Genomic DNA, 8,488 nt, shown 5'->3' with positions numbered 1-8,488 from the left:
GCCGAAGTATACCTTGGGCTGAAGTGCTTAATGTGTGTTCTGTAATAATAATCAAAATCTGAAGTAACTAGTACGTTTTCAAATAATTGGAGGGGAGTAAAAAGTAAAAGTATTGAACATTGGATATACTCAAGTAAAGTAAAAAATACCTCAAGATTGTACTTAAGTACAGTACTTGAGTATATTTACTTTCCACCACTGCTACTCGGTGCATAATTCCGGCACGCTGTGCAGTCGCTGGCTGTGAAGTGACCATAGATGTTTCAACCTGGTGTCAAAGGTCAACGACGCCGACGTTCAACGGATGGAAAGGATTTTGCTAGAAACCGCCAAGACCTACAAGTACCTATTTTATGATAGAGCGAGACCAAGAGAGGTGTTTTGTATTTGTATACCTTAATAAATTATTTGGAAAGATGTCTGAGCATTTTTCATTACAATCATCATAACCTTTATTTCAACTCGGAGTACAGACGAGGGGCAGGCCCTCATTTTCAATGTAGCCGAGATGCAGAGAACAATAATATCAACAGAGATACATTTATATACATCGATATTAAATATATTAAATAATCAGAAGACAGAGAATTATGTTTTACATTTTGGACAAAATAGCCCATTTTAAATGGAGGTGCCCAGATGTCCCTAAGTGCCCACCTATCCTGTTCCTACATAAGCAAACTGGTCCAGGAAAACAAGCCCAAAAGAAGCTACTATTATAGGCCACATGCACTTTATAAACTGATATGCATTGGCTATTTGAAAATAGCCAATCTACAAGCTCACAACGCGTCACAATGCGACGCGTTGTGAGCTTGGAGATCTATTTTAAAAATAATGTTGAAGAAAAGAAAAGTGGATGCATTTTGAATATTTTTTTGGAACATTTTAACAAATCTGGTGAAGAGTGTCCCAGCTATAACAAAATAATCTTGCATCAAAAAGAGACACATTTTGAATATGTTTAAACATTTAATCTTAAACAACTACAACAACTACACTTTAGAAACAAGACCCAATAAACAACTACACTTTAGAAACAAGACCAAATAAACAACTACACTTTAGAAACAAGACCAAATAAACAACTATACTTTAGAAACAAGACCAAATAAACAACTACACTTTAGAAACATGACCAAATAAACAACTACACTTTAGAAACAAGACCCAATAAACAACTACACTTTAGAAACATGACCAAATAAACAACTATACTTTAGAAACAAGACCAAATAAACAACTACACTTTAGAAACATGACCAAATAAACAACTACACTTTAGAAACATGACCAAATAAACAACTACACTTTAGAAACAAGCCCCAATAAACAACTATACTTTAGAAACAAGACCCAATAAACAACTACACTTGAGAAACAAGACCCAATAAACAACTACACTTTAGAAACAAGCCCCAATAAACAACTACACTTTAGAAACAAGACCAAATAAACAACTATACTTTAGAAACAAGACCCAATAAACAACTACACTTTAGAAACAAGACCAAATAAACAACTACACTTTAGAAACAAGACCAAATAAACAACTACACTTTAGAAACAAGACCAAATAAACAACTATACTTTAGAAACAAGACCCAATAAACAACTACACTTTAGAAACAAGACCAAATAAACAACTACACTTTAGAAACAAGACCAAATAAACAACTATACTTTAGAAACAAGACCCAATAAACAACTACACTTTAGAAACAAGACCCAATAAACAACTACACTTTAGAAACAAGACCCAATAAACAACTACACTTTAGAAACAAGACCCAATAAACAACTACACTTTAGAAACAAGACCAAATAAACAACTATACTTTAGAAACAAGCCCTAATAAACAACTACACTTTAGAAACAAGACCCAATAAACAACTACACTTTAGAAACATGACCAAATAAACAACTACACTTTAGAAACAAGACCCAATAAACAACTATACTTTAGAAACAAGACCCAATAAACAACTACACTTTAGAAACATGACCAAATAAACAACTACACTTTAGAAACAAGACCCAATAAACAACTACACTTTAGAAACAAGACCCAATAAACAACTACACTTTAGAAACGAGACCAAATAAACAACTATACTTTAGAAACAAGACCAAATAAACAACTATACTTTAGAAACATGACCAAATAAACAACTACACTTTAGAAACAAGCCCCAATAAACAACTATACTTTAGAAACGAGACCCAATAAACAACTATACTTTAGAAACAAGACCCAATAAACAACTACACTTTAGAAACAAGACCCAATAAACAACTACACTTTAGAAACATGACCAAATAAACAACTACACTTTAGAAACAAGACCAAATAAACAACTATACTTTAGAAACATGACCAAATAAACAACTACACTTTAGAAACATGACCAAATAAACAACTACACTTTAGAAACAAGACCAAATAAACAACTACACTTTAGAAACAAGCCAAAAATATATATATATATATTTACAAGCAACTTCACAGAAAAAGAAGCCCAAAGTCGCTTATAATAAGCAGACATGGCAACGCTACTACTAGGACGAATGTGCCAAGGTTTCGACCGTGATGTCACGGATTAACCGGAAGTGCTTCAGATTTCCTTTGCCGTCCACATGCTCCTCAGATGTAGTCAAATGTCTGGTAAATAATAACAATAAGACAAATAAAAGACTGTTCAAATGTTATCATTGTATTTTCCCTGAAACCTCAATGTAATTATTTCATTTGCTTAATTTTTTCCCCACTTATTTCTGTTCTCTTTCTTTCTGTTATTGCCTTATTTAAATGCATGTTTACTGTTTAATACCTGATGTCTTTGAAACAGTGGTGGGAAAAGTACTCAGAGATTTTTCCTAAGTAAAAGTAGCAATACCACAATGTAGAAATACTCTGTTACAAGTAAAAGGCCCGTGTTTGTTCAAAATGCTACTTGAGTAAAAGCATAGTATTGGCATCAAAATGTACTTAAAGTACCAAAAGTAAAAGTACTAAAATGTTTGAAAATAGCAGATCTACAAGCTCACAACGCGTCGCGATGCAATGTGTTGTGAGCTTGTAGATCTGCTATTTTCAAATAGCCTATGTATAAAATAGGGCTAAAGTGGTTAATGTATATTTTATTATGTAATACATTTATGTCTGCAAAGTAACTAACTAAAGTTTTCAAATAATTGTAGTGGAGTAAAAAGTACAACATTTGCCTAAAAGTACCTCAAAATACTGTACTTAAGTACAGTGCTAAAATGTACTTACTTACTCTACAGTCTACACCACTGGTGTTTATATATTTGAAGTTGTCAATAAATAAACAAAAAAATACTAAAACTTGAACCTCAGAACAGAGGCAACATGTTCACTTCATTAATAGGCAAAAGCAATGTATTTTTAATTGAGTAAATCACCTTTCAGATCAAAATGAGTATTTTTTTAATTGTCTTAAGGGACCCAGACCGTGAAACTAGACAGACCGTGTGTTTATATTACACTCTCGTTGTTTGTGACGTCACTGTCTTATCCTTATCTTTTTTTCTAGGGCTGCTCTTCAGTGACCCAGGTGTCCGACTCCAAATCATGTTCAATTCCTCGTGCGTGTGGAAACACTGCCCTCTAGCGGCATGGAGAAGTTCAGTTGAACTCTGGTGAGTGGAAAAGCTTTGCTATAATATCAGTGGTTGGGTTCTCAAACCTTTTCATGACAAGGACCCCCAAAATTATATGTGTTAGGCCGCGGACCCCCATCTGAAAATATGTTGTTCCAGGGACCCCCCAGACGCAAAGATTTGAGTTACTAATGTCCGCTTTAAAATATATGTATTCAAAAATGTGCACAAGTTTTCAAAAATAACAGATCTACAAGCTCATAGCGCGGCACTCGTGAGCTTGTAGATCTGCTATTTTTGAATAGCCAAACTGTAAAATATGGTTAAAGTGGTTAAAATGATTGTGACGCTAATATTAACTCATTTTGTTGGGGACCCCCTGGTACCCCTCCAAGGACCCCTGTGGGTCCCCGTCTCCCCGGACCCCACTTTGAAAACCAATGGTACTTGAAATGGAACATTAGAACTTGGGGAACACAAGATGAGCCCATTGTGTGGCGTTTTGCTTGTTTTTAACACGCCAAATGTATTTATTACTTTAATTTGCGCGGTTGGTTTCTTCACTTTCTCATTCTTCTGATTTATTTTGTATCTATTTCATATCAAAAAGCATCTTTTTTTCTTCTCCTTTATTTATTAAGAGCAAGCTCTCTTTTTCAAGGACGCCCTGATAACAACATATAAAATACATACATAATGAGAAACAATAACAAACATTTGAATCACATCACAATGTCACAGATGCAAATAAACATAGTGTTACGTGAAACAGGTGCAGTCACTATGTAGTGTGTCCTCAAGAAGCACCCTGAATGTCTCTATGTAGTGTGTCCTCAAGAAGCACCCTGAATGTCTCTATGTAGTGTGTCCTCAAGAAGCACCCTGAATGTCTCTATGTAGTGTGTCCTCTAGAAGCACCCTGAATGTCTCTATGTAGTGTGTCCTCAAGAAGCACCCTGAATGTCTCTATGTAGTGTGTCCTCTAGAAGCACCCTGAATGTCTCTATGTAGTGTGTCCTCTAGAAGCACCCTGAATGTCTCTATGTAGTGTGTCCTCAAGAAGCACCCTGAATGTCTCTATGCAGTGTGTCCTCAAGAAGCACCCTGACTGTCTCTATGTAGTGTGTCCTCAAGAAGCACCCTGACTGTCTCTATGTAGTGTGTCCTCAAGAAGCACCCTGAATGTCTCTATGTAGTGTGTCCTCAAGAAGCACCCTGAATGTCTCTATGTAGTGTGTCCTCAAGAAGCGCCCTGACTGTCTCTATGTAGTGTGTCCTCAAGAAGCACCCTGAATGTCTCTATGTAGTGTGTCCTCAAGAAGCGCCCTGACTGTCTCTATGTAGTGTGTCCTCAAGAAGCACCCTGAATGTCTCTATGTAGTGTGTCCTCAAGAAGCACCCTGACTGTCTCTATGTAGTGTGTCCTCAAGAAGAACCCTGACTGTCTCTATGTAGTGTGTCCTCAAGAAGAACCCTGACTGTCTCTATGTAGTGTGTCCTCAAGAAGAACCCTGACTGTCTCTATGTAGTGTGTCCTCAAGAAGCACCCTGAATGTCTCTATGTAGTGTGTCCTCAAGAAGAACCCTGACTGTCTCTATGTAGTGTGTCCTCAAGAAGCACCCTGAATGTCACTATGTAGTGTGTCCTCAAGAAGCACCCTGAATGTCTCTATGTAGTGTGTCCTCAAGAAGCACCCTGACTGTCTCTATGTAGTGTGTCCTCAAGAAGCACCCTGACTGTCTCTATGTAGTGTGTCCTCAAGAAGCACCCTGAATGTCTCTATGTAGTGTGTCCTCAAGAAGCACCCTGAATGTCTCTATGTAGAGTGTCCTCAAGAAGAACCCTGACTGTCTCTATGTAGTGTGTCCTCAAGAAGCACCCTGACTGTCTCTATGTAGTGTGTCCTCAAGAAGCACCCTGAATGTCTCTATGTAGTGTGTCCTCAAGAAGCACCCTGAATGTCTCTATGTAGTGTGTCCTCAAGAAGCACCCTGAATGTCTCTATGTAGTGTGTCCTCAAGAAGCACCCTGAATGTCTCTATGTAGTGTGTCCTCAAAAAGCACCCTGAATGTCTCTATGTAGTGTGTCCTCAAGAAGCACCCTGCATGTCTCTATGTAGTGTGTCCTCAAGAAGCACCCTGAATGTCTCTGTAGTGTGTCCTCAAGAAGCACCCTGACTGTCTCTATGTAGTGTGTCCTCAAGAAGCACCCTGAATGTCTCTATGTAGTGTGTCCTCAAGAAGCACCCTGAATGTCTCTATGTAGTGTGTCCTCAAGAAGCACCCTGACTGTCTCTATGTAGTGTGTCCTCAAGAAGCACCCTGAATGTCTCTATGTAGTGTGTCCTCAAGAAGCACCCTGAATGTCTCTATGTAGTGTGTCCTCAAGAAGCACCCTGAATGTCTCTATGTAGTGTGTCCTCAAGAAGCACCCTGAATGTCTCTATGTAGTGTGTCCTCAAGAAGCACCCTGAATGTCTCTATGTAGTGTGTCCTCAAGAAGCACCCTGAATGTCTCTATGTAGTGTGTCCTCAAGAAGCACCCTGAATGTCTCTGTGTAGTGTGTCCTCAAGAAGCACCCTGAATGTCTCTATGTAGTGTGTCCTCAAGAAGCACCCTGAATGTCTCTATGTAGTGTGTCCTCAAGAAGTTTCAGAGAGTCCTGAAGTTTGTTCCATTTGTTGTGGAGCATAATACATGAAAGCAGTCTTTCCTTGTTCACTGCTCTTACGTGGACTGGTATATCTAATGTGTGTTTGTGAACGTTTGAGTGACCAGTAACCTTTGGTTCCAAAAGCGAGTTTAGGTATAAAGGAAGTTTACCACACAAGGCCTTATAAATAAATAAAATACAATGTTGCTCTCTGCAAACTGCGAGAGATGGCCATCTAATTCTCACACCACAGGAGGACACAGAAGCACAATGTTATTGTCTCCGCCAGGCCGAAAGGCATGGCGAGAGAGTATGTTTTACCCCCTGTCTGTCCGTCCGTCCGTCCGTCCGTCCGTCTGTGTGTCCGTGTGTGTGTGTGTGTGTCCGTCCGTCCGTCCGTCCATCTGTCTGTGAGCAGCTAATCTCCGGCACCGTTGGCCCGGCCGCTGCGAAACTGTGCACACACACTCCCTGGATGCCAATTCAGAACCTCTGCAGCAATTGTTTACATGGGTCTGTTATAGCGCCACCAGGAGGCCGATTTGTGCAAAACCCATTTTTTTATATTACTCCTACAGATTTTATCCAAACAACATGCAAATTGATACACAGTATCTCTATAGTCATGTGATCAACCCGGATCTGTCCGATTTCCCAGATTCTATCCTGATTGGCTAAGGTTGGCTTCCAAAGTTTGTAGGATTGGTCCGTTTTGAACAAAATGCCTCAGATCATGAACGCAGCTTGTGATTTCCGTGAAATTTCACACTCACATTCCCACTAGGCCGAGGAAGAAATGCCACCCTTTTCGCATTGGCCTGTTATAGCGCCACCAGCAGGTCTAATTTAGCAAAACACATTTTTGGAACAAAAGCCTCAAATCATGAATGCAGTTTCCGATTGCCGTGAACGACCTAAGAATAAATGACACCCTTTTCACATTGACCTATTATAGCGCCACCAGGAGGCCACAATAAGTACCTGACCTGGTGGAGACCTGTGCTCCGAGGAGCACCTTTTCTAGTTTATTATGCACAAGAGTTGGTAATATTGTCTCCTCACTCACATGTTTATGATGTTTCTTTGATGACATGTGTTTTGCATCAAACGTAGGCCATAGCAGAAGTACTGTACATGAAGTATGTACTGTACATGTACTCAAGTACTGTACTTAAGTACAATGTTGAGGTATTTTTTACTTAACTGGAGTGTTTCCAGTTTTCAGTTCTTTAACTTCTACTCCACTACATCTCAGAGGCAAATATTGTACTTTTACTCCACTACAATCATTTGAAAACTTGAGTTACTAGTTACTTTGTAGATTTTGATTATTATTACACAACCACTTCAGCCCTATGTGCATTTCGCCCATTTGAAAATAGCAGATCTACAAGCTCACAATGCGTCACAATGCGACGCATTGTGAGCTTGCAGATCTGCTATTTTCAAAATATTTCTATACAATTTATGCATTTCAAAAGTCAATTTTGAAATCCAATCTTTCACTTGTAACAGAGTATCTCTACATGGCAGTATTGATACTTTTACTTAAGTAAAACACGTGAGTACTCTTTTCCACCCCTGGCTGCATGGTGTCTTGTCACTCAACCATTCCACCTGCAGCTCTGCAAATAAAATCTAATAACCATTAACGTATTCACAGTCACAGTTTATCCCAGAGAGGTCTACCACTCGCTTTTCCATTTTTACTGTCTGTCACTTGAACAAACACAGGCCCCCTCCATGCAGCCACGCACAACACGGACTTTCCCATGTTTGTGTTTGTGGAAGAAGTTTATATGTATCCTTATGTAGCTGCTCAGTTAGGATATGAAATACAGCCTTCAGGAAAGAGGAAAATTACTGGATACATCCAAGAGTAAATTAATTTGCCCCGAACAGGACCGCCATGTCAAATGTTTTGCCCCATATTTCGGTAGCAACAGTAACCCTAGATATTTTGTTTGGTGGTGGTGGGGGGGGGGGGGGAAAGAGGAAACATAACATTATTACAACAAGACAGAGCAACACATTTCCATCTTTATGAATATTGTGCATTTGTGATGAGAGAGAGAGAGAGAGAGAGAGAGGGAGAGGGAGGGAGAGACTTTGTGTGCGAGAGAGATAGTTGTGTGTGTGTGTGTGTGTGTGTGTGTGTGTGTGTGTGTGTGTGTGTGTGTGTGTGTGTGTGTGTGTGTGTGTGTGTGT

Source organism: Gymnoscopelus braueri (assembly GCF_963280865.1).
Source record: "Gymnoscopelus braueri genome assembly, chromosome: 10".
In the NCBI taxonomy this organism is placed as follows: Eukaryota; Metazoa; Chordata; class Actinopteri; order Myctophiformes; family Myctophidae; genus Gymnoscopelus; species Gymnoscopelus braueri.
This window is presented reverse-complemented; position numbering follows the sequence as displayed.